Source organism: Ambystoma mexicanum, chromosome 1q, assembly GCF_040938575.1.
Source record: "Ambystoma mexicanum isolate Mex_15411 chromosome 1q, UKY_AmexF1_1, whole genome shotgun sequence".
NCBI lineage: Eukaryota > Metazoa > Chordata > Amphibia > Caudata > Ambystomatidae > Ambystoma > Ambystoma mexicanum.
The window spans coordinates 355,846,029-355,873,773 of NC_090922.1; the positions used below are offsets into that span (position 1 = coordinate 355,846,029).

The 27,745-nt window shown below is 47.2% G+C and overlaps 1 protein-coding gene across 9 annotated transcripts in view; it reads left to right on the forward strand.

Annotated features, from left to right (window-relative positions):
* CYLD (CYLD lysine 63 deubiquitinase) overlaps positions 1-27,745 on the forward strand; it is a 1,796,774-nt gene that overhangs the window by 474,804 nt on the left and 1,294,225 nt on the right. The gene's annotated exons all lie outside the window — the stretch shown is intronic.

Consider the following 27,745-nt stretch of genomic DNA (forward strand, 5'->3'; position numbering starts at 1 on the left):
GTCCAAGGAGGCGCAGGACCTGTGGCATTGGGCCGTCGCCCAAGGGATTTTTCTGGTGCCGTTTCATCTGGCAGGGATAAAAAACACCATCGCCGACTCACTCAGCAGGGAGCTGCGCTCGTGCCACGAGTGGGAGCTACGGCAGGATCTGGTGGATCGCCTCTTCCGACGGTGGGGCACACCCCAGATCGACCTGTTCGCGACGGCGACGAACACCAAGTGCCGGAGGTTCGCCAGCAGGTTTCCCCAGACGAGGAGCATGGGCGATGCTTTCTCGTTCCCCTGGGAGGGCCTGTTCCTCTACGCGTTCCCTCCCTTGCCTCTGCTAATCCGGCTCATCAACCAGCTCAAGAGGTCACGGTGCAGGATGATCCTCGTCGCACCTGCGTGGCCGAGGCAGATATGGTTCCCGGACCTTCTGGACTTGTCAGCGTCCCCGCCGATCAAGCTGCCGGCGGACGCGGATCTACTCTCCAGGGAAGGAGGCGCCATCCTCCACCACGACCCGAAGTCGCTGAACTTGCAGGCCTGGCTCCTGCAGCGCTAGAGTTTGGAGGATACGACATACCGGCCGATTGCAGAGAGGTTCTTGCAAAGGCCAGGGCGTCCTCGACTCTTAAATGCTACGGACACAAATGGAAGAGGTTCTCTGTCTGGTGCCACGCACAGAAGATTAACCCTCTACGGATTACGGCTCCCCAAGTACTGCCGTACCTGCTGACGCTGGCCAAAGCTGGTCTGGCACACGCGTCCATCAAGATTCATCTTGCTGCGATCTCCCGATACACCAGAACCACGGGCCGGACGTCCTTGTGGTCTCATCGTCTGGTGAAAGAGTTCATGAAGGGACTGTTCAGATCGTTCCCGCCGGTGAAGGCTCCGGCCCCGGCGTGGGAGCTCAACGTGGTGCTGACCAAGCTCATGGGACCTCCGTTCGAGCCTCTGCACTCGGCCCCGTTGAAGTTTCTATCGTGGAAAACAGCTTTTCTTGTGGCCATCACCTCCGCACGACGAGTGGGAGAGATCCAGGCCCTTTCCTGCAAGGCCCCGTACTTGACTTTCCACGACACGAGGGTAGTGCTCAGGACGCACCCCTCCTTCATGCCCAAGGTACCGTCGGACTTCCATCTCAACGAACCCTTGGTGTTACCTGTGTTTTTCCCGTCGCCTTCGTCGCCGGCTGAGAGGACTTTGCACTCGCTGGATGTAGCTAGAGCGCTGAAGTTCTACGTGGACCGCACGAAGGGTTTTCGGAAGACGTCACAACTCTTTGTGAACTTTGGACCTGTCAATCAGGGGAAGGCTCTCTCGAAGGCTTCCATCTCCAGATGGCTCTCCGGCTGTATCATGTGCTGTCACCGGTTGGCAAACCGACCGCTGCCTGGCCGTCCGAGAGCCCATTCCACCAGAGCGATCGCAGCTACCACGGCGTTCCTATCTGGTGTGCCCCTGCTGGACATATGCAGGGCTGCTACGTGGAGGTCGACGCACACCTTCACGAAATTCTACTGCGTCGACCGGGATTCCAGGGAGGAGTCCAGGGTCGGCCAAGCAGTGCTGCGCAACCTGTTCGCCTGAGGTGAGCCTGGTGAGGAGGTAAGATGCTTAATGTTGAGTTTATGTGATGCTTAATGTTGAGCCTTTGCCACCTCCCGTGGTTGTGCATGTGTGTACTGCTATGTATTCTTTATTCATGAGCATGTGAATCCATGCCAGACCCCATGCTGGAGAAGGAACAAGTTACTTACCTGTAACTGTTGTTCTCCAGCATGGGTCTGGCATGGATTCACATGCGAACCCTCCCGCCTACCCCTCTGCGGCTCTTCACTTGGTCATACTGCCACTTCACGTGCTTCCAAATCTGAAGATGGCTGCCAGAGGCGGTGCTTAGGTAGAGGGCAGTCATTGGCTGTGGTCAGTATGACGCAGAGACCAGTGATTGGTTATTACTACGAAAGACAGATCAGAAACGAAACTGATACTGGTTTTTTCTTTACCGAGGATTCCCAGCCTGACGACGGGGAATGAGCATGTGAATCCATGCCAGACCCATGCTGGAGAACAACAGTTACAGGTAAGTAACTTGTTCCTCCTTCACTACTTCCAATGTTTGGCCTTCTATAGACCATTTAAAAGACTTTCATTTGTTTTTCTCTGCATTCGGGATCAAGACTTTGTATTTGGGTACATTCAGCTTGAGATCCAAATTCGACAAGTATTCTTGAATCCTGTCTAACGCACGTTGCAGAGCGGTTGGGGTACTATCAAAAAAGATAATGTTGTCTGCATAATTTAGATATTGCACTTTAGTTTGCCTCAACGCCTGGGGGTTAGTTCTAATATCTTCCCAGCGTTGTCCCCTATCTTTTATGTAAAATTTAAACAGAAAAAGTGCCAATACATAGCCTTGGCGCAACCCTCGGCTGGTATCGATCTATATAGTGTTTGACCCCTGCATTTCAAGCCTGATCCTGATTTTCGGGTCTTTGTGGATGGTTGCTAGGGTATTGATTAATGTAACCAGACAACCACATTTAAATAGCTTAGCCCATAAGAGCTCTCAACTAACCCTGTCAAACGCCTTATTTCCAGAAAGGCTAAGTAGGTTGGCATTTTTCGGTCCCGTGCCTGCAAGTTCATCAAGGAAACCACAAAGTTATTTAGGCCTGTTCCCATACCTTAAACCCTGCTTGAGTGTACATTGGGTCAATTCCAGACTCATGCCTGATGGTCTCCAGAGGAATCCCTTTGGCACATAGTCTTTTCTTCCCTTGATCCAGACGCTGCAGTCCTCATAATAACAGACGGCACAACAGCTATGTTCTATGTCAACAAGCAGGGTGGAACACGATCCTCCCTCCATTGTGTCATTTAGCAATGCAAATTTGCTATTGGGCGTCGCAACACCACATATGTCTCCATGCTGCTCATTTAGCAGTAGACCTCAACACAAGGGCGGACACATTAAGCCATCTCTCGCACTGCAACAATGAATGGTATCTGAAGAACTCCGTTTTCCGCCATATCTGCTGGAAATTGGGTAATCTTCAGTTGGATCTTTTTGCGACTTTCCAACACCACAAGTGTCAATGCTTTGCAGCCCTTCTAGGGCAGAGTCCTCAATCCTTGCAGGATGCTGTCCAAATCCCTTGTGACAGTGAGGCATGCTATGCATTTCCACTGATTCCCCCGATTCTGAGAATCCTCTTGGAGGTTGATTCATTGCACTCTAATACTAATAGCACTGGTACTTGGATCGGCTACTCCTCGCTGCTCAATGTTCTTTTCCTTGTGACTCAGGACCTACTCTCTAAACAGAAAGGGAAGGTTTTCCACCGCTCCCGATATCACCCATCTTCGCAGCCTGGTAACTGAACACCTAGTTTTTGTTGGGTTGAGTCTGTCAGATGATAATATTGCTATTATGCAAGCTGCAAGAAAACATTCAACGAGGTCTCAGTATAAGAGTAAATGGACTTGCTTCTGTTTCTAGATGCTGGGACTATACTCAATCCTCTTCATTCTTCCCTAGACAGCATCCTATCTTTGTGTCTTACTTGGAGTTGTGAGAAACCTGAAGGTGTCTCACCCGCTAGTCCCTGTGGATCTGTCATCCAGGTGGCCAGGACACGGCCAACGCTTTTGGATCCAGTTCCTGTGGGTGGACCAATGTGGGAGGATCACCTAGATGAGGGGGTCCTTGGGGAGCGAAAGTGGGAGACCGGAGGGTGAGACACTGTATCCCCTTCCCAGCAACACCTTTTCCCCATCCTACCAGGTAGGATACCTATGAATTCAAACCCCCCAACCCTCTTTTCCGACAAACTTTCTCACAGACAATGCACCGTGAGCAACAACGGACTAACACAAGAGCCGTATAACTGACACCATGGACCGACAAGGTCAGGCAATTCCGGATTATTACACACACTGACTTCCATCACACTTCCCCACACAGATAAAAGGCAGAGCACGAAAGCACACTCTGAACGAGCCAAATCACACGAGGAAATTGCAGTGTCAAGATGGCAGTTTAATACAAGGAGAAGGATGCCGAGACCAGAGAGAGTTGCAAGGAGGGAAGTACCCATCACCTCTAAAGACAGTTACGTTCGTGAGCCTTGGAAAGTAAGAAAACGAAGACCACAAACTAAGGCTGATCAATCATGCACATTGTGGCGTAGGTACCCGGGGCTCTCCAGCGTCGATGAACAAGGTGGGTAGGAGCGATTGCTGCTGTGGTACTGTCCTTGGCTGCTACAACAAAGCGGCATCAGAAAAGGCAGCACAGCCGGTATGTCAGAGAGACTGATACAAAACCAGCTTGTGGTTTGAACCAAAGTTGCAAGCGGCAACTTTGTACAAAGAGAACAGTGTGTGAGGTGTTTGCAAAGAGCGATGCTGCTATGAGTGAAAACTAAAAGGAGTAATTGAACTTTATAATTGAACTTTGGAAGTCAAGAAAAGATACCATACACGGAGTCGTCCGGCTCCACGTGGGTGCTCATTCGAAAGTCTCTGTTGTGTATCCAACTTATGCTGAGTGTGAGAAAAGGAATATGGAGATCGAAGTGGTTATGCAACGGGTCAAGCTAAGCCCTGTGCACATTCGAAAGTCTTTGTTAGTTTAAAGTACATCACAATTGGTCCGAGCTCGGCCGAGGGAGACTAATCGAGTGAAAGAAAGTGATCTGAGCCCGACTGACAGGGATCCAATGTTGAACTGTTGTTTTGGAAGGGATCTGAGCCCGGCTGACGGGGGATCAAGGGTGAACACCGAAATTGAATAGTGGAAAAGGAAATGAACGTGCTTGTTATTTTTGTGTACTAGATCCTCTGAGTCCGGAGGAGGCTTGGACACAGAAGGTCTTGAACTGTGAAAATGGAACTGTATTCTCGTGCTGCATAAGCCAGAGTGTGCGCTTTGCTCGAGTGAACCGCCTGGTCCCGTGCTGAAAACGTGGGGAAGGGAGGCCATGGCTCGAACATTTTGGCTTTTTCACGAACATCACCCCACATTATTTGTAAATTAGCAAGGATTGGCAATAGTTTTTTTTTGTACAGGCCCTTTTATGTTGACAAGACTCCACTAGGACTGCATTATTATTATTTGATGGTCATAGTTGCTCCCATCTGTAGATTTAGGTTTAGATAGGCGTTTATCTCACCCTTGTGAAGGTTCAATAAACACCCTTGAACTGTGGTCCCTTGTGTCTGTCTTACTATTGATACCATGCCTTCCTTACAGTGTCGACAGGCGTCAACTTTCAATCTAGTACATATCTGTCCGCTATCAGAGCTTATAGAGCTTATATTAGCTCTCCAGACCTTGCAATATCTACATCTAATCTGATTATCAAAAGGCACTTTGATGCTCTACTTAAGCTTTACCCACTGGTGTACGCACCCTACCTAGTATGGATATCAATGTAGTAGTTTATTTATTTTTGTACTTGTTAAGCACACCAAACCCTGAGGCATCTGGGCGCTGGTTTTATTTTTTAGACTAAAGCAAAAAACGTACATATATAAATGCGTAGTAAGTTAAAGTGCAATAGTCATGCATACGGTTAACAGTGCTAGGGGGGGTACATTTTTTAGGCGGAATTGTGATAAAGAATTACTTTAGCCGCTCTTGTGTGAAAAGCCAGGTTTTCAAGCTTTTACGAAAGGACCAAAGGGAAGATTCTGATCTTAAAGATGGTAGAGCATTCCAATGTTTGGCAGCTACCACTGGGAAGCTACTGGCCCCTGTTTTCTGTAGTTTGAATCTGGGAATGATGAGTAAATGCAAGTGGGTTGAGCATGTGGGTCTGTTGGGATTGGTTTTTGGAGAATTTGTTGGATAGAACTTGGGGGCTGATTTGGATAGACATTTGTGTGTCAAGGAGTGGGTTTTGAATAGGATTCGATCGTGGTCCGGCAATCATTGGGCATTCCTTCTCATCATGGTAATGTGTTTATTTTTTGGGATGTTAAGGACTGCTCTTAGAGCATTATTTTTAATCACCTGCATCTTTTTGATGTTGCGGCTCTTAGTACCTGCATAAAGGGTGTTGCAGTAGTCTAATCTGGATGAGATAAGAGCTGTTGCCAGCGTAATACAGGTGTCAGATGACAGTGAAGGTGTACAGGCATTGATGAGCTTTGACGTGTAAGCTGCTGCAGATGCCATGGCGTTGACCTGGCTGGTTAAGGTGGGAGCGCTGAATCAAGGTAAATGCTCAGGGTTTTTACTTCCTTAGAGATATTTATGGTGATGCCATCAATGGCAAAGAATTCGCATAGTTTGTTTAGACGATTTTGTGAGCCTATGTGGAGTAATTCTGTTTCTTCATTGTTTAAACACAGGACATGATGGCCCATCCAAGCCTGGATGGTTTGGTAAATTTCATTTAGCCCTTTTGAGTCTGAGTCATATGTGCCTGTAATGGCTATGAGGCTGTGGGTGTCATCTGCATAGTTAGTGTAGGTGACACCCAAGTTATTGAGAAGGTCAAATAGAGGTTTGGTGAAAATATTATAGAGTGTAGGGGAGGCACAGGAGCCTGGGTGACTGCACAGTGACTGGGGCTGGCAATGCTGCTGCGGTAGGTGAGAAGACCCTCATAGTTCTGTTGGTTAGGAAGGATTGTATCCAGTGTATGGCTTTGGTTGAAAAGTGGGCCGCTGAGGAGAGGTGGAGCCCTGCAGAACCGTCTCACCACTTTTCCCGACGACAGAGGAGATCTCCAGTCCGGAGAGTCTTCTTCCTTTGACTGGTGGGGATAACCAGTTTGCCCGTCTTTTCGCCTTTCTGGACCATCTCGTGGCCTTCTTGCCCGTGCCAAGCACCCCGGCAACCGGAATACCACGGTTTACCACTACCACGAGGAAAAGGGTGGTACCTTGTAACCGGGAAACTCCACGGCTGGTTTCTTCCCTGGCAGCTCAACGACCTTCAGCTTTCCTCCACGTCGAGACCTCCTCTTCCTCTGGACGAAACACCGACTTGCACCCGCTGCCAGGAACAACTGCCCCCGCTGGAGCGTTCTTCCCACTTTCAGGTACTGTGTCCCGCCTGGCTTCCCTTGCGACAGATCGTTCGGGTGACAGTAAATCCTCGACTTTCTAACCTGGGCTATCCTGGGACCTGTTAACTAACTTTTCCTGTCTTGATCTCAATCTTTTGGGAACTTTCTACAAAGACTCTTTGGGCATAACCCCACTGTGTGATCCTGGACACATTTCGCTTGCTCTCTCTAAGAGTGGGCCTGGCATTTGAACTTCCTTGCTCTCCAGTAGACTTTGCCTAACATGCCTCACTGTGGTTCTTTGAAAAGTATTGAAATTTGTGTGTTCTCATAACTCTGCCTTTTTCTCTCCCTTTTTAATAACTTATTAGAGGGCCATCTTATGTTAAGCGCTCACCTCTGTCTGCAAATAAGTGGTGTTTCTCAGTAAGACTTGTCTAATAAGTAATTAGGGTTGTATATATATAATAGTGACTGTGTGTTGAATTTACTTATCTCTTTGTGCAGTGTAATTTACAAGTGTGTCTTTAAATAAATAATTATATACTTTTACACCAAAGCTCTGGTCAGTGTTTGCTTGTGCTACTGTGTCTCTGTACCTATTGTGTATACTCTATATACTGCCTAACTCATCTTGAGAGAAGTCTGACTGCTCAGCCACAGCTACCAGGTAAATCTGGGTGGTACAGACTGCTACCAATTGGGTTTACTGCCAACCACCTGTAGTCCTAAATCTTTTGCAGTGGTCCCTAAGGGAACTGCACAGGTTTCTGCCTAACAGTGACCAAGGCGTTTAATGACATTTTGATAGATAGTAGCTCACCTCAATGGAAAGATTGGTTTGGTATCTTCCTTATGAGGAGTTGGTTCTTGGCAATGAATGCTACTCCTCCTCCTTTGGAAACCTGTCTGTCTGTCCTGAAGATAGTGTAGTTTTCAGGGATGGCAAGGGCGAGTGCCGGGCCGGCTGCTGCATGGAGCTATGCTTCGGTGGTAGCTCGGAAGTCTAGATTGTTTGTAGTGATAAGATCTGCAATATCTAGAGCATGTGCCAGGATTGACCTTGCCTTAATGAGAGCTCCCTTGAGCGTGGTTGCTCCCAGTTTGGCATTGTCTAAGGGGCTGGATTGACCTCGGTGCTTAACTGGTGCGCCAGAGCTAGTGGGATTCATGTACTTGGAACTGGGGTAATGTGTTTCGGTAGAATGGTGGTGTGACCCTGGACGGAGGTGTTCAGATCATTAGTGGCATTGGCAGGGTCATGTGTGGTGTCTTTCAGGTTGCATCTAGTGGCAGTTAAAAGTGGCAGTTAAATCATAGGTGGAGACCTTCGAGTTGCGATGGGTGGCTGGCTAGGGCGGTTGATGTGATGTCATAGTGGATTGGAAGGTGGGTCTTGAGTTGAGGTGTGCCTTCCTCCAAGTGATCGATGGGGTTGTTGTTTGCTTAAGCTGCTGGCCTGTAGCTAGGCGAGACATTAGTCTAATGTTCCGAATGACCAAAAGGCAGGGTTGACTAGGGCTAGGCATGAATTTAAATTTTGTGTTCTGAGAGACCAGGGGCAAGGATGTCTGGGGCGAGGAATGAGCTTAGATTTCATATCCAGTGGGAAAGCTAAGTGGTTAGGTTGGCGTGCATAAGGCAGGAAGCGTGTTGGTGGTATAGCGTGAGAGTCTGGGAGTTTGACTGTCATTTTTAAGGTGAATGTGTATTTAGGGTTAGGAGTGACATATTGAGGAAGGATGGCGAGGCAGGTTGTTGGCTTCTGTTTACCCATGTCTTCATGGGGCCTACTGATGTAGTGGTGCATTGAGACAGCAGCCTGTAATGGCAGGTAGGTGTAGCTTTAGGGCAATATGGGTGGATGACTGTTTGTAGCATGACGTTTTGAGAGGCAAGTTTAACTACAGTTGATCGAGGGCATACAACTAAGTGTAAGTTGGAACCCATCTAACTGCATTTTATTAATGGGACACTTCTGCAGTTAATCATGCGGGCACACCTAATTGCAATTAATGAAATCGGCACTTTGAATGTAGTTAATTATGGGGGCACAACTAATATAATTATTGAAATGGGCAATTTGAATGCAGTTAATCATGGGGGCACAAGTAATACATGCAATTAAACAAATGGGCACTTTGCAGTTAATCATGGGGACACAACTAATGCAATTAATCAAATGGGCACTTTGAATACAGTTGAACATGGGGGCACAACTGATGCAATTAATCAGATGGGCACTTTGCAGTTAATTATGGGAACACAAGTAATGTAAATAATAATTTGGGCACTTTGCAGGTAATCATGGGGATACAACTAATGTAATTAATCAAATGGGCACTTTTGAATGCAATTGAAGATGTGACGCACACGTTCTCTGTCATACTGACCATAACGCGCATCTTGGAGCTGCTTTTCGAATAGATCAAAAAGGGGGAAGTGCAAATAGTCACGTGAATATTACTGATAGTTCCTAAAAGTCAGTGACTGGCTTATATGACTGCCAGGGAGGATTCATGTAGACTGGAACATGACTAGGGGGAGTATACAGAGGTCCCCGCAATAGTGCGTGTTTCTGTAGGTGATCATGGATGGTTGTTGGATAAAGCAAGGTGGCCTTCCCTGTGTAGGTGGAACTTCTTACTATCGACTTTGTTGAAGATGTGCGTCAAACTGTCCTCTCGAGCTCGTAGCCCCATCATCCCTGGACAGGCACAGACAGGGGCCTAGAAGTGGACCTTTGATGAGGGGCCAGCTAAAGCCTGCCAGCGCCCTGATAGGCCAAATAAGCCACCTCTGCCCCAATCAGAGAGCGGGAGGTGGGAGCTGGAAACAGCCGAGGTGCCTTCCTATAATGAGCTGCAGGTGGCGGCCATTTGATGATGCCACGAGGAGCCTCAGGCACAAGTGTAATGATGCACTCGTGTCTTCAGGTGACAATTTCCCTGCTGCACGCAATGCTTTTTGCCACCAGGAGTGTGGCCAGGCCGAAGATGGATAGGCAGAAGTGCACCCAGCACTATTCAGTGAAGTTGTTCGAAAAATGAAATTGTTAAATTTAATTTTAAAAGGTTTGCCCATACCAGTTAAGCCAGTCAGATAACCGGCAATGGGTGGATCGATGCTTCTTCCTTAAGATTGCACCTTCTGGGCGTCCAGCAGAGGGGAGAAGTCCTCCCCTTCCTTCATCTTGTGATGAGATTCAAACATTGCACTTCGCAGGGCCTAGAAGTGGGCCTATGTTGAGGGGCCGGCTAAAGCCTGCCGGCGCCCTGTTAGGCCAAATAAGCCAGCCCTGCCCCAATCAGAGAGTGGGATGCGGGAGCTGGAAACAGCCAAGGTGCCTTAGCGTCTGCAGTATCCCATAAACCGTCCAACCCCATGTCAACGACTGACATAAAACTCTTATCTTAGAAAATGTACTTGTTAGTAGCCTTAATCTCTGCTGGAAGGATTGCTGAGATTCAAGCGCTGTCTTCACCAGAGACCTACACAGTTTTTCATAAAGATAAAGTTGTTTTTAGGGCACATCCTAAATTCTTACCCAAGGTGGTGTCAGCTTTTCACTTAAACCAAGAGTGATGCTACCCATGTTTTTTCCTTTCCCCCCAGTCTGAGGGTGAGGGAATCCCTCATTCTCTGGACTTGAGGCGGGTGCTAAAATTCTATTTGGACCACTCCAAGGAACACAGGAAATCGGATAGCTCATTTATATCCTTCGTAGGTCAAAGGGCAGGCTTACAGGGTTCAAAAGCAACTATAGCTAGGTGGATTGTCTCTTGTATTGTATAGGCATACAAACCTCAGAATAAATCAGTACCTAAAGGTTTGCAAGCTCATGCAGTTCGTGCTAAAGCAACATCAGGGGCATGCCAAAGAAACATTCCATGTGAAGTCATTAGTAAAGCAGCAACTTGATCTTCCTCTTCTGCCTGCTGCAAACATTGTTTGAGTAAGGCAGCCAGATCAGATGCTAGATTTTTTTCAGGCAGTTCTGCAGAACCTTTTTGCTTCAAATAATTTTCAAGCCACCCAGCAGATTAGCCCTATATAATCTCACATAAATATGGAGGAAAGAGGACGGGACGTAAGAGTAAGAAAAAGTTACTCACTGTAGTGTCTTGTCCATAGTCTCCTTTCCTCCATACGCCCGCCGTCCTCCATTAAATATTAGTTTGTCGGGTTTCCCGTCTTGCGGATTCAAGGACTGAAGGGTGTTGCCCGTGGGTGGGGTTGGCGGGGCTAGCCACAGCCAGGCCTCAGTGCCTCCCATGCAACACAAAAATGTAAAAAGGATATTCATTTTGCTAAGCCAAAAGTGTACCAGTTCCGTCCGCTGTCACCAAAGGACGGACACCGCATAAGTATGGAGGAAAGGGGACTATGGACTAAGAGTACAGAAGTCACTACAGTGAGTAACATATTGTTTCTACAAATGATATTTAAAATGTGAAACTGAAACAAGAGCGCTCAACGAGTTGCCAGGTTACTTAAACTGTTTCCCAGACCGTAACATACGTGATCTGTTTTTACGTTTCCGGCTTAACATCTTACCGACCTGGGAATATCAAGCAATGACGGACAAATCAAACAAAGTAACTTCTGATTGTCGCTTTTGTAAAGCTATAAACATCACGGAAACTCTATTTCATCTGATCATGATCTGCCCGGCACTGAAGGATCAAAGATCCTTGTACAGAGACTACTTTGGGATATCGCATAAACAATTGACAACTCAAGAAAGATGGGACAATTTATTAAGAGGACAAGATAAACGTCTAATTTGGACAATAATCAAATTCTGGCTGGCAATAAACAAAGAAAACAAGCTGAACGAGTGAAACGCAAGCAAATAATGTTTTCTGAATAATGTTCTCCTTTTCTTTTCTTTTTTTAATAATGTAATTTCTGAGGCTTGTGGAATCTGCTTAGATCACATGCTGTGCATAGGCCGACATCTAGTGGAAGCTGCAGAGTATTACAGTTTGTTTTTCGAAACTCGAAAATGGGCGTCGACACAGGGCGTGCCAGTAATACTATCCCTAGTGTGACATCCACTGTACCCAAGATCCCTCACGCGTCTAGGATCCTCAGATTGTTTTTTTCCGCCATACTGGTCGGAAGCATTTTGCAGAGTCCCCTGGCCTTAGCCATACTTTTGCTAAAATATTAAATTATTTACATCCTTCCCCACCCCAACGTCGAACTTCGACACTCGACGCCGGCTGGAGAAGAAATCGACCGTCGGCTGCTGCATGACGGATTTGGGCCTCTGAAGGCCGCTGGCCTCGGCCCGGGCCTGGTAGGCCGCTGGTCTCGGCCCTGCAAGTAGGGAGAGTGGGGGGTGGTACATACTCTACACTCTTGGTATATAGGTACACCTTATACATTTCCTACACTTAACAGCCCGCTGCCTCAAGGTGCGTATGGAGGGTACCTCTTTTCAATTCTGCCCCAAGTGCAATCGCAAATACCCTTGGGTCGACAGGCACGCCACGTGCAATCTCTGCTTGCCGAGGGACCACCCCGAAGCGAACTGCAGAGCGTGTAGTAGGTTTAAACCTAAGACACTTGAGGACCGTTCGACAAAGCGTTGGGCCCACCACGCCAGGCAGGCGGCCATGGCAGCGGAGGGCGCCTTCAGCTATGGCAGCGACGCCGTACTTTCGGACGGCATGGGCATTACGACGTCGAAAGACAGCCGAGCGCAGGTCCCCGACCTCGGAAGGTCGTCCGGCAGGGCGGCTATGGGGAAGACCCCCGCCGACACAAGCGCTTCACATACTACACACACTAAACACACTAAGTCCAACCAAGACTCAACGACGTCGAGTTCTCGGAAAGAGGCACAGACAGAACGGTCCGATTCAGTGTCCTCTGGGCGCTCTCGATCAAGATCGCCGCATGACTCCAGGCAATCAACCACTCTTGCCAAGAGTGCCTCGCTCCCTAGGCTAACAGAAGTTCGATCGTCGGAAGACGAAGACGACTTCCACCCCTAGGCCGCGCTCCAGGAGTCGGAGCCCGCAATTAAAGCCAGCGAGGCCCCACGCTCGAAGGACAGGGACACTTCTCCCGATCCTCGACGCCAGGCGTCGAAAAACTCCGGAGCCACTAAGGGACAGGGAAAACATTTTTCTACGCACGGGGAGGGGGGAAAACAGCAGAAGAAACTACCTGTACATTCTTCCACACCTGTGAAACACTCCACCCCCCCCTAAACAGACAGACAAGCCCAGGTCTGCTAAATCCCATAGACTTGCTGAGAGAGTCATTCCCAGTTCCAATAAATGGTCCAGTGAAGACATAGATAGGGTCATGTCAAGAATGTCTTCTTTGGCTGATTATTATGATAAAAATCCAGAACATTTTCTCTCGTATGATCCACAAGGGGCCACACCCTCAGGCTCTACTGATCCTATCCCCCCGAGTAAGAAGGCCCGGTTTGAAACTCCGATGAGGTCCGAACCCTTCGAGGTACAACCTTACGTAAGACCATACTCACGGTATCAAGGAGAGGCTTCCTTTTGTGAAGACCAAGAATTAGGGTTGATAGAAGAGCAAACCGGGACGGGCTACTTTGGGGATGATGATGATGAGGACCAGGAGGAAGAAGAGGATGACCCGGAAACATACAGAGTAGATTCCCCGGTAGAGAACAAAGCCCCGGTTACCGACTCCCCGGTCGATAACCAACCCCTCCTAAATGAGGTTCTCGCTCGCGCAGCAGAACATTTCCACATTGACACCCACGGTGTACAGGAGGAAAGGGACTTCGCAAAAGAGTTAGTGGGAGAAAGGAGACCTGTTGCCCAGACCATCCCTATCCTTAAATCAATTCAGCGGAGAATAGATCCGTCCCTGGTGAACCCAAACCTCACCAGAGCAGTCAATCCCAGGGTTGAAGAACTTTTCAGGGCAGCACAGTCTGACCCTCTCTATATAAGAGGACATCTGAAACCAGACTCCCTAGTTGTCACCAACACTCGTAAAAGGGCTGGCACACCCTTGTCTTCGTCAGAAGCTCCTCCCGACAAGGAGAGCAAAAAACTATACGGTTTCGGCAGGAAGGTAGCCTCAACGTCCGCCTATCAAGCAAGGATTGCTAACTCCACCACCCTGTTGGCCAGCTACAACTGCCATCAGTGGGAAGAAGTCGCGGCTCTCATAGCCTCTGCTCCTGAACCATTAAAGAGCCAATTAGCTCGGATTTCCGCAGAGGGTAGAGCCGTGTCTGGTTGCATTTTGAAAGCAACCTTCGACGCCGCGGACAACGCAGGCAGATTGATAGCAGAAGGTACTGTTATCAAGAGACATGCGTGGTTACGGCAGTCTGGTTTTAAGGCAGAAACTCAGGCATCATTGTTAGACAAACCGGTGGAAGACGATCTGTTGTTTGGTAAGGCGGTCGAAGACGGACTGAAAAATGCCAAGGACGAATACGAGACACTCAAATCCCTTGGCCAGTTAAAGGAGAGTTCCGGGACTTTTTTTTTATTGTCCCTACGGTTCGGCCATGTGTTTTTAAGCATAACTCGGTAGATCGTGGAAAACTTTCCTATGGACCTTACCCGACTTTTCGTCCATTAACGCACTCGAAATCAGCCGCCATTTTATGATAATCCTATCACTTGCCGCATCGCCCTGGCTCACCTGCTTTTGCGGCACTAAATCAAATCCCCCGCCCCTGAAACAGACTTGATCAAAACATTCATATTCCCCGCCTCTATCCGTGACGTGACTGAGCTGCGTAGGCAAACGCGCCCAGGCGTCTTATACGCGACTCCACACAGAACCAGGAAATCAACACAGATGAGCTCAAACAACACAGCGCGCCACAATTGGGAATATGAAACTGTACTTTTAAATTAAACCGCAAGATTGTAAATTTGGTAAAGTAAATTTATTTGACATCAAATGTTTTGAGAATATTCAGCGATTTGCATTTTTATTTGTTCACGTTCCGAAAAGTTCGTTTCGAGGCACACGATGTTCCTTTGCTGTACACAGGGTCTTAGATAAATGAATTTTTATTTGCTCTCGATCCAAAATATTTCGTCTTGAGGCAAGCGATGTTCGTGTGCAGTAGACATGGTGTTGGTTTACGATAAAATAAGCTCTTCGGTCGCACTGATAATCGCATGGCTATTCCAACAACGAGGCACTAGGGCACCACAACGGTCTGTATGTTGCATCTAGCCATTAGTACCGCGTAAGGGCATACTTGTACTTGGCGATCGTCCCACAAAATGGTCAGGGTGCTAACGTTGTTCACGCGGAGAAGCAACTGGCGATTATAGAAGCCATCCGCCGGTGTCTGGTACTCGTGACACAGACAATAATGGACGATGTATCTATTTGAAAAACATAAAAAAAGGAAATTAGTCTCACCATCAGATCTTTATTAAAATTATTCATTTTATATATTAGGTCTGGAAATTATTTCATAGCTAGGACAGTGCAACTGGGTTTTAAACGTCAAGGGGGGCTGTAGGATACTGAGACAGTCCCCCAGTGCAGGGGTTGACAGGGAGTGCAGGTGGAGAGTGGAAGGGCCCAGGACCGAGATCGCAGACAGTGGACCAGTTGTAGCAGGGGAGAGGGAGAGAGAAAGCAGAAGCAAAGGTTTTGAGGTGCTTCCGTAAAAGTATGATATGATATGATATGGTATTTGTAACGCGCCTATACACAAGTGTTTCAAGGCGCGACGAGGCAGGGAGGGAGGGGAACAAGGGGAAGACAGACAAACGATCCTACTAGGCCAGGTGGCATTCAGATCGCGCAAGTGCAGAGGTAAGGGGAAAAGGAGAAAGTGCAAGGAGAGGAGGTGGGGGGGAAGTGCAGTACAAGGTAAGTAGCGTAATAAAATAATAAATAATAAATAATAAATAAAAAGGGCCCGCTTGAGGCCAAGGACAAGTCTCGCAGTTCTGTTCTGGATAAGTTGCAGAGGGCGGAGAGTGGAGGCAGGCAGATTAAGATAGAGGCTGTTACAGTAGTCCAGCCTAGAGAGAACCAGGGCTCGGGAGACAGTGAGCTTCTGGAGGAAGGAGAGGAAGGGAAGAATACCTCTGAGGAGGTGCAGCTGGTAGTGTGACTTCTTAGAGACGTCAGATATATGAGGAGAGAAGGAGAGTGTGGAGTCGAAGATGACCCCGAGGTTTTTAGCCTTGCAGGTAGGGGCGGGAAGGGGGCCAAGTAGACGGTTCTCCCCAAGATAGTGCGCGGTACAAAACAACATGCCACATAGAACGAACAAGTACAACTTAACCCGTCTTTAAAGCAACTGTATAGTAATTAAATTGCGGTATAAACTCATCTAAAGAGTTACTTACATTATATTTGCATTTTCCATTGCGTCTGTGCGTAGGGCAGCCCCGAAATACCACTCCTTCTATGCCGACGTTATTTCTTCTAATGAACGAACATGAAATGGCTTTCGTTTCTGAAATTATATTCATTATCGTTTCTTACGTGGTCCAGGCCTGTCAAGGTCAAAATACAATAGAACCTTATTCTGAGTCGTGGGCCATTCTGGCACCCGAGAAAAAATCAAAGCAGCTGACCTTCACTTCGAACGAGCACACATTCCAAGTTAGCTACATTCAGTGTAAGGCATTCTCACAGGACTTGAAATTTACACTCCATCTTTGCATTTTGTCTGCGTGCTTTGCAGCCACACAGAACCATAAATACGGAGAGATTCTATATTTATTGAAAAATGATTTATATTACTGTTTGGTTTAATTTAATGCGCAAATGAACAAGGGTGGAGAGACACATTGCATGTACACTGAGCAATCACTTTTATTTACACAATACATAGATACACATATTCAATGGGCCTGCGACATGAGGAGACTCCAGAGCAAAGTCACAGGTGACACCCGGGTGGTTCGCACTACTGCACGGTGAAGGGAGGGGCAAGGGTGGAGAGACACATTGCATGTACACTGAGCAATCACTTTTATTTACACAATACATAGATACACATATTCAATGGGCCTGCGACATGAGGAGACTCCAGAGCAAAGTCACAGGTGACACCCGGGTGGTTCGCACTACTGCACGGTGAAGGGAGGGGCAAGGGTGGAGAGACACATTGCATGTACACTGAGCAATCACTTTTATTTACACAATACATAGATACACATATTCAATGGGCCTGCGACATGAGGAGACTTGAGAGAACAGACAATCAAATTACAATCATTTAAACCGTGATGTGTATTTCTCAATGAGTTCTTCTTTAGGTGGACATGGAACAGATGCAATGTTGGGTGGCAATGCAGTTGTCCCCTGCACAGGTTCGTTCACAGCTCCATTTATGTGCCTATCTAGGACGTCAACAATAAGTTTCTCAATAAACTCATATTGCATATCCTCAAACACTGGTTTGATCACCCATTGTTTACTTCTTTTAGTGAAGGCCTTATTGTAGCGAAGCGTCCCTAAAGTTCCGGTCGTCCTACTTTGTTGACGGCCAACATTATGGTTATGTGCCAAGACCGCTAAAAGAGTCCGATTTATCATGCCCTCCATGCCAAAATGCAATCGTTTTGGCCTGTACTTTAGGCACATATTGTGGAACACCTCCAAATCTCCTGTGTGGCAGAATTCCGTGAGTCCCCTCAAAGCTTTTGTTATAGTTTTATCAAATACAATCTTTTCAATGGCTTTGTGAGTGGGTGATGAAGGAATCAACCACTTCTTCTTCCGTGCCTCCTCTGTGGACAAATGGCCATGTTCACAATTGTGGAAATGTTGGTTCGTGTTCCATCGGTGAACATTTGTACAGTGTGGCATTACTGACCGCCATTTTTCCAGTAGAATTTCCAACGACCCTCCACATGTTTTTGAGCTCCACCAAAGATGGTTGCTGATTGACTTGGACCACTGTGAAATACCTTGCAATTCTTTTTTTTTACCTGCAGCCGACAATTTTTTATTGATTGATTTTGCAAGATGCCAAACGTCAAATTGGTGATTTATATTTTTGTACTGTTCTCTCATTGTCTTGGCAATTGAAACGTGTCTGTCCGTGGCTATCAGGTCGATCACCATTCCCCGCGATTGTAGTTCTTGCAATGATGCTACAAAGCCAACTTTCTCCATGGCCACTGAGGATGTACTTTGTGACACCTGCACGACCACCGAACTCACAATTTTCTTACTTTCCATGTCCTGAAAGTGGTAGGTGCAGTACTTGGCTGAAAATCCTGGGCTGTCGCACTGTCCATCACCGGCTAGCCTGAACCGTTTGCCCGCGAATGTACTATCAATAGACATTTTTTCCATTCTCCAAGCTTCGCTAATGGCTGGAAATAGATAATCGGTTTGGTATTTGTAGAACTGAGTTTTCGCAATGAAATGGATTCCCACAAACTGAAAGAACGACTCTAATTTTTTAAAACTTGAACCACTAAAAAGTGCAGCCGCTGCACAAAGTAGATTGCCTGCTGGCAGTTGTCCCAGCATAGGTTGTGCAGACCATGTGAAAGGATGATATTTTGTACAGGTGGCATGTATTTTAAGGTTAGTGCCTCGAATTGCACGAGTCACATTAATCAATGGCTCCCCACATACTTCCCCACCAACCAAATGCCCACATTTCATCCGAATAATAATATCAATCAAACAACTATCGAATACAATGAATTTGGCCTCTTTCCTTATACTGTCACTCTGCATCCCAGCTGGTTCGGCCTGTAACGTTGAGGACATGTCACTCACATGAAAGGTAGAATCTCTGATATCGTCTTCCGCTATGTTCAGTGATATTGATGGTGTTTCATTGTCGCCTACTTCATTCTCTTCCATTGCAACATCTGTTCCTTCTCCGGCGATGGGTGAATAAAACAATTTCTTCAACTTTCTCGCGGTCTTAGTTTTTGCGGGTGTGGATTCTGTGAATTGATCTCCGACTGCATCCGAACTACCAGGAGGACATTCACTATCAATGGCTGGTGGTTGTATAGCTCCGTTGTCAATCACTTCATATTCTTCCCATTGGCACGATGCTTCTCCAGTCTCAAGTCCCTGCCAAAAGGTTTGACAAGCAACATCTCTCGTTCGCTTCACTGTCTGTGTAGATCTAGTTCGTACACCCACTCGCAACTAGAGGACAGATTGGAAAAGGGGTGTTCAGTTTAAACACAACTTACAGTATTGAACTATTAACAGTGAAAAACAACATAATATAGTGACCAGGACACTAACCTTCTTTTGCTTTCTTTTCTTTGAAACTTTCTTGCCTCGAACTTCAACATCAGGACGCTGTTGCTCCGACTCGTGTGTATATGTCTCCACTTCCTCTTGCGCTGCAACGACTATGTTTTCCTGATAAGCACATCCATCACGCACTGACGCTCCATCGACTCCCTGAAACATAGAACTTTCATTAGTATGTATAATAATATCGAAAACACAAAATGTACTTGGGGACCAATACCCACGTACATCTCAATAGCAAAACACGAATGAACGCTTTGTGTAGAACATTCAAACGACAATTATTCACGCATTGTTGATCTAGTTAGATGGAACTGTCAAGATCCATACCTCGGGCTCCTCATAGACTTCCATTGATGATATTATTGAAGATGATGCTTCAGTGACTCCCTGAAACACAGTAATTGCATTAGTATGGTTTTCTATTTTGATAAAAAGAACATAAAGTTTGTGCAGGCGTCAACGGCTCATCTAAATAGACCTGCACAAATGATCAGTTGTCTAAAATAAATAATGGATATCTAAATATGATTCGATTTGCTCGATCGTTGGAAGTGTCACCACCCAGAAATCTGCATCAACTACTAGGGGTGATGTTCTTGTAGAAGAAGCTCCGTCATCTCCCTGAAACATAGTACTTGCGTTAATAAAGAAGGAAGTATAGCGGATGTAATCAAGTCATATGATCTCGCTTGATCGAGCTGTCAGTATCCATACCTCGAAATGCATAAGAACATCAAGGGACGATGTGACTGCGGTGCACACTTCTGCAAGCTGTTGCGCCGACCCGTAACTGCACGCTCCCCCTTCTTCTTGGACTAATGCTCCATCGACTCCCTGAAACATAGGACTTTCATTAGTAATGAACACAATATTGAAAAAAGAAGACACATAGGAGGGCGACGACAGAAGGACATATCAATGGCTAAAAACAAAAGAAACATTGTGTGTAACAATCACGCTACAAGAATGCAAGATCTGATGATCTCCATCGATGGAACTGTCCTGAAACGTACCTCGAGCATCTGAGTGACATCAACGGTAGTCGTCAATACGTTGGACTCCTCAGCATCTCCCTGAAAGACAGTACTTGAATTATTTTGGATAACAATAATTATAACTGAAAGCAAAGACTAGAGGACGAGTACAAGGGTGTACCATTAGGTAAAATAATTACACGATAAATTAAAACTATTGATTTACATGCCTAAAACAAGTCGGTGGCAGAATAGCCAAGTAAGATTACCCGATAGGCGCTTGAAGTGGCTGATGACTGCAATAACGACACGGATGGAGAATCTTCCGCCTTCATATTGAGTGGATACATAAATGGGGAAATTATTGTTAGCTAATGCTACACACTACCGCAAGGCCGAGAGATAAATACGTAAACTTGACTCACCAGTGGAGGGATGTGGACGAATAGAGTGGGAATAGCGGTTGAGAGCAATTTTCGCCTCGCTCGCGGTGTGTTCTTCTTTATTAGCAATGATGTGGAGTACATGTCAGAGGTAAAGTGCCTGCTGCAGATGCGGTATCGATCACCCCTCTTGTCCGCAAAGACTTCTAGGACTCTACTTTCAAGCTCAGAGGGTGGATATCCGCAATATCGGACCCATTCTCTTATCTGATCTATTGTCTTAGGGAAAACATGCATTATAGTACCTTCAGATTTATTATGGGTCTTCGAAGGACAACCGCCAATGGAACAGGCAGGCATTGTGGAAAGTTCTGAAAAGTAAAGATCAACAATTCTCTATGAATACCATTGTGTTAAAAAATTAAATACATAAAAGGTTCAATGCAAGGTATGTTTTGGTTCTTGGAACTATACACGTTATTCACATGCGGATAAGTATTTGAATAACTTTAAAAAAATACAAAAATAATTTCACTAAACTCAGAACATGTGACTAGTTCCTTGCATGTACTGTCTTGAACGAAAAGAAATTGGACGCAAAATGAGTATGGTACATGGCCTTACCTTGACGAGCAAACAGTTAGATGCAGGGATCAGAGTAGTTTCTTGTCGTAGAACAGGGAGCAGTTCACAGGTTGCAAACTGATGAGTTTGCTCAAAGTGGTCACGGAAGTTCACAGAGACGAAGAGCAGACAACCAGCACCTTCACGGGTTGACTAGCAAAGCGCAAAGAAGTTCTCATTAGAAATATGAAGTGGGTTATAAAGAATTCGAAACAGGGGTGTGTTTGTGAATGAATGACGTGTATATGTCGTGGCATTATGCGGTTTGCAGGGGGGCGTCCCGCGTGAGGGGAGATGCTTGGCAGGAGACACGGGGTCTGGCGGTAGACATGGGAACAACAACCCATGCTCTATAGACCACTTTGAAGTGTACATGGTCTTTGGCACCTCTTGGCCTTTATCGCTCCCTGACAGCTCCACTTGCCAGCACAAGTACCCCGGTGCGAACTGCCTTTGATAGGGCGGGGGGTGGATTGGGGCGGTGGTCGTGCAGACAAGACACAGGAAGACTCGTGAATGGAGACACACTTATGTGGATTGCAGGGGGCCGTCCAGCGTGAGGGGAGATGCTTGGCAGGAGACACGGGGTCTGGCGGTAGACATGGGAACAACAACCCATGCTCTATAGACCACTTTGAAGTGTACATGGTCTTTGGCACCTCTTGGCCTTTATCGCTCCCTGACAGCTCCACTTGCCAGCACAAGTACCCCGGTGCGAACTGCCTTTGATAGGGCGGGGGGTGGATTGGGGCGGTGGTCGTGCAGACAAGACACAGGAAGACTCGTGAATGGAGACACACTTATGTGGATTGCAGGGGGCCGTCCAGCGTGAGGGGAGATGCTTGGCAGGAGACACGGGGTCTGGCGGTAGACATGGGAACAACAACCCATGCTCTATAGACCACTTTGAAGTGTACATGGTCTTTGGCACCTCTTGGCCTTTATCGCTCCCTGACAGCTCCACTTGCCAGCGCAAGTACCCCGGTGCGGGCGGTGGTCGTGCAGACAAGACTCGTTTGCCGTAGGGCCTCACCAAGGAGAGGCCATCTAACTGCATGTAAGAGGCAGGCTGCAGGATCTAGTACATGGAAGGCAGGGGGGTGAGTTTATAAATACCTCAGCCTCCCAGGAGAATATATGGGTGCAGTTCACCCTGGAGACCCTGAACAAAGTGGTGTGGTAAGTATTTTTGGGGGAGGAGGCAAGGCCGGGAGGCTTGATGCCAACCCGCAAAATAACATATGTATGTCTGCTGCATATGGGTTCAACGGTTATGTGGATTGAAGGTGGGCGGCCAGCGTGAGGGAGGATGCTGGCCGGAGACATGTGGTGTGACAAGACAAGGCACAGGAAGACTATTCAATGGAGACACACTAGATTCATTTAAAAAATCAAAACAACCATTGTTAAAATATATGTTGGGTTTTATTTTAGATCTTAATTTCAATTGAACATAAATAATAAACATTACACATTGTAAAGTTGCGGTTGCAGCACATCCCGGGAAAAGCCGCGGTATTGTCCACTGTCGCTGGGGAAATGTTGTCTAATGGCAAGTACCGCACAGGCAGGTATTACTCTCCGAACGCGGTGTCCGAGCCTCCCATGAAGCCACCAAGTGAAGCAACGATAGGCCACCAGCCTGTACCACCTGTGAAAATGAAAGATGCAAACTGTATTAAAATGACAACTTTCTTATCACTGTCGATTCAGGTACAAAAATGTCATTCTGCTTTGAAAAAAATTCTATCTAGAAAATGCACAACATGCTGAAATAGTAGTGGCATCACTGACATCACAACCAGAGTATCGTTACTCGGATTACGCGGACGAACAGTGCCGCAAAGTTCGTGCATAAGCACCATCATCATCCTCAACACTGTCCGTGAGAGGCAGGCTTCCCTGAACTCTGGCAGCTCGGTGATGCATTGCGGACTTGGCTCGCCTTCCGAAATGTAGGCCAAGCACCCGGAATTTTCACGGCAGCAGCAGTTCTCCTCCTCAGTTGGCATTAGCTCGCAACGATTGCACGTGCACCAGGTGGAGACGCCGTCCATGCGACATGGTCCAGGCTCTTCATCCGTTGACTGGTCCTCCCAACTGCCGTCCGAATCCCCATCGTTTTCGCGTGCTTGCCTTTCCAGTAGTTCTTCCTCGGTGTACTCGGGCTCGTACATATACGGCATTATTGTAGCCATTGTGTGGTAAAGAAAGTAAAATAATTTATAGCGGTGGTACTGGTATCTGTTCACACGGGCTACAATCAACGAAGGTATTTGACCAGAGCACAGAAACGAGTCACAGAATACTCAAAGTAACACAGCGAGAGTAATGGAATCGAAAATCTGCTGCTGTGTGTTGTGAAACGGTGTGTTTATACTTATTGAGGAAAGAGGCGTCCTGCCGTTTCCATGGCGACACTTCATTAGCTGAGGCGCAGCGATTGTTGACACGAAACGTGCTTTGGCGTTGGGAAATGGGCGGTACGCGTCTGCTGATGTCAGCCTCGGGGGCGGGGGATTTGATTTAGTGCCGCAAAAGCAGGTGAGCCAGGGCGATGCGGCAAGTGATAGGATTATCATAAAATGGCGGCTGATTTCGAGTGCATTAATGGACGAAAAGTCGGGTAAGGTCCATAGGAAAGTTTTCCACGATCTACCGAGTTATGCTTAAAAACACATGGCCGAACCGTAGGGACAATAAAAAAAAAGTCCCGGAACTCTCCTTTAACCAATAAACCCCTTAACCAGAGAGGGAATAGTAATTTTCGTCGCCCACGCTGCCAAAATTCCCAGAGAGGATCTAACTATTCCCAGGGGCAGGGTACACAGTGGAACAACAACCAACAGTCTACCCAGGGTTACGGCAGAGGTAATAAGAGAGGTCGTGGTAAAGGCAGAGGCAGCCCCAGCAAGGGAGGCGGCACGCCTCCACCAAAGCAGTGACGCTCAGTTCAGGGTCCCTTCTCACGCAACCCCAGTAGGGGGATGCATTTGAAACTTCACCCAGGCTTGGGAAGGGATCACATCAGACAGATGGGTGCTGTCAGCAGTATCCACGGGATATTGTATAGAGCTACTGCAGCGGCCCTGGAACCATCCTCCACAACAAAGAGTACACTCCTTAGAACATCAGAAGATTCTCCTCGAGGAGATCGCCATTCTTCTACAAAAGGACGCGATAGAACTCGTCCCGGGACACCAGGTAAACAAGGGTATTTATTCAACTTACTTCCTTGTGCCAAAGAAAGACTTGACAATGCACCCAGTATTGGACTTACGGCCTGCCAACAAGTATGTCAAGCCCCAAAAATTTTGTATGACCACGCTACAAGAGGTAATCCCCTCCTAAAAAAGGGGGATTACATGGCAACCTTGGATATGAAAGATGCTTATTTTCATATTTCCATGTTCCCAGCGCACAGAAAGTACTTGCGCTTCAAGGTGGACAGTCGCCACTACCAATTCAAGGTACTGCCCTTCGGGATAGCTTCAGCACCAAGGGTATTCACCAAGGTACTGGCGGTGGCGGCTGCACACCTACGCAGGGAGGCAATCCCAGTGTACCCTTATCTGGACGACTGGCTCATAACGGGGGAAACCCCAGGAATTTGCAGGACAAACATTCAAAGGACTACCGACCTCCTCCACGAGTTAGGCTTCTCAATCAACGAGAAGAAGTCAAGCCTGGTGCCAAGCACCTCAAAACAATTCCTAGGAGCAATCCTGGATACCCAGGAGGGGTTGACCTTTCCTTCAGAAGAAAGAATTCGGAATATACTACTGCAAATTCCGCATTATCAGTCCGGTCAACAAATAACGGTACGCGAAGCAATGCATTTACTGGGCACGATGGCGTCATGTATTTACCTGGTCCCCCACGCGCGCCTGCGCATGCGTCCCATGCAGGAATGGTTGGCGAAACAGTGGTCTCAGGCAAGTGGTCAGTGGGACGATCTAGTGGTCGTTTCGCCAACACTGGTACAAAGCCTTCACTGGTGGACAAGAGAAAATCTCGCCACGGGGAAACCCTTTTACGATCCCGAAGTACAGGCAGTAGTCACTACAGATGCATGTCTGACGGGGTAGGGAGCTCACCATCTCCACCACACAGCTCAGGGTCTCTGGTCTCACTCAGTGGCCAAGAACCACATCAACCTGCTAGAGCTTCTGGCAGTATTCAGAGCGCTTCAGGCGTTCAAGCCCCACCTACTAAACCTGTCAGTGCAAATCCGGACGGACAGCACTACAGCCATGTTCTACCTGAACAAGCAAGGAGGGACTCGCTCGCCAAATCTGTCCAAGCTTGCCCAGAAAATCTGGATATGGGCACTCAGACGGAACATCTTCCTGTCATCACACATGTTCCAGGGGAGCTCAATTCCCTAGCGGATGCTCTGAGCAGAGACCCCCTCCCAGAGGAACACGAATGGGTTCTTCACAGAGAGGTCGTAGAAGATCTCTTCTCTCAGTGGGGTTTCCCCACTATAGTCTTATTCGCCACAAGCGAAAACAGACAATGCCCAGGATTTGCATCCAGGTTCCCCCAACCAGACTCCCAGGGGAACGCCCTGTGGATGAACTGGTCAGGGATGTTTGCGTACGCTTTTCCACCAACTCCTCATCAGGAAAGTAGTAACAAGGTTAACAGGGAGTCGATGACGCTCGTCCTAGTTGCTCCCATGTGGGCAAGACAACCGTGGTTCCCACACCTACGCAAGATGGCGGTGTGGGATCAAACTTCCAGCCTGGTACAACCTACCGTCCCAGCACCAAGGTCAAACAGTGCATCAGCAACCCAACTCAATGAACCTGGCAGCATGGCTCCTGAGGTCATAGAGTTTGGACACCTCAATTTACCACAGAGGTGTATGGAAATCCTAAAGGAATCTAGGAAACCAAACACAAGGCACTGTTACTTTGACAAATAGAAGAGGTTTGTTATCTGGTGCCAGAGTAGACAAATCAACCCAGTTGATTGCACTCCTTCCACTATTGTTACATACATGCTCCACCTGCTAGATGCAGGATTGGTTTTTAGCTCACTGAAAGTACACCTGGCAGCCCTCTTGGCTTACACCACTTCCCATAGCAAGGTTTCGTGGTGGAAAGTACCAGTAGTTAAAGCCTTCATGGAAGGGGTAAAGAGACTTCACCCTCCTATTTCAAACCCACCACCAGGGTGGGACCTTAATGTGGTGCTAGCCAAGCTCATGGGCCCCCCTTTCGAACCCATGCATAAAAGCAGTCTCAAACACCTGACTTATAAAACGGCCTTCTTAGTAGCTATTACTTCTATAAGAAGGGTCAGTGAAATTCAGGCTCTGTCAGTGCAGGATCCCTTCTTTACTATCCATAAAGACAAACTGGTTTTACGCACACACCCTAGGTTTTCACCTAAATTTATATCAAAATTCCATGTAAACCAGTCCATCGAGCTTCCGGCTTTCTTCCAGAACCCGCAAAGCTCGGCTGAGGTGAAACTACACACCCTAGATGTGCGTAGGGCGGTCCTCTACTATGTAAATAAAACCAGACCGCTAAGGAAAACAGATCAACTGTTTGTCTCCGTAGCTACAGGCAGAGAGGGGGATCGCGTCTCTTTATTAACTGTATCCAGCTGTTACTCACTCTCTGAAAAGACTCTGCCTTTTACGCCAAGGGCCCACTCTACTAGAGGCATTGGGGCCACTCTGGCTTTCATTGCAAATGTACCCCTTGACACCATTTGCAAAGCAGCTACTTGGAGCTCTATTCACACTTTTACTCAGCATTACTGCATTGACATCCATTCCAAGGCAGATACACAAGTGGGACAAGCGGTTCTAAGACACTTATTTGCTCATGACCCTTCTCACATCCCACCTCCTTCTTCTGGTACTGCTCGCTAATCTATGCACAGCATGTGATCTAAGCAGATTCCACAAGCCTCAGAAGGGATGCATTACTCACCGTAATCGTATTTCTGATGCTTGTATCTGCTTAGATTCACATGCGACCCACCCTTCCTCCCCTCCGAGAGAAGGCGCATGATTGCTTGTAGTATTACCTTTCTGTCTATCTGCTTGGATTATCTGTACTCGCGCTACTCCTCATGCTACCTCATGTCAGAAAAAATACAATCTGAGGATCCTAGACGCGTGAGGGATCTTGGGTACAGTGGACGTCACACTAGGGATAGTATTACTGGCACGCCCTGTGTCGACGCCCATTTTCGAGTTTCGAAAAACAAACTGTAATACTCTGCAGCTTCCACTAGATGTCGGCCTATGCACAGCATGTGAATCTAAGCAGATACAAGCATCAGAAATACGATTACGGTGAGTAATGTATCCCATATCTGCAAAACAAAATGAAAAGTTTGTAAAATTCAAACAAAACATTTTAATTAAAAAAAAGGTGTTTCTTCCAATCTATAAAAACGGTCCCAGATCTCCCCCATCGTTGTGAATAAAATAAAAAATAATAGAATGTTAGCATGAATAGAATATTTTATCTGATGCCCAGTTGTATTT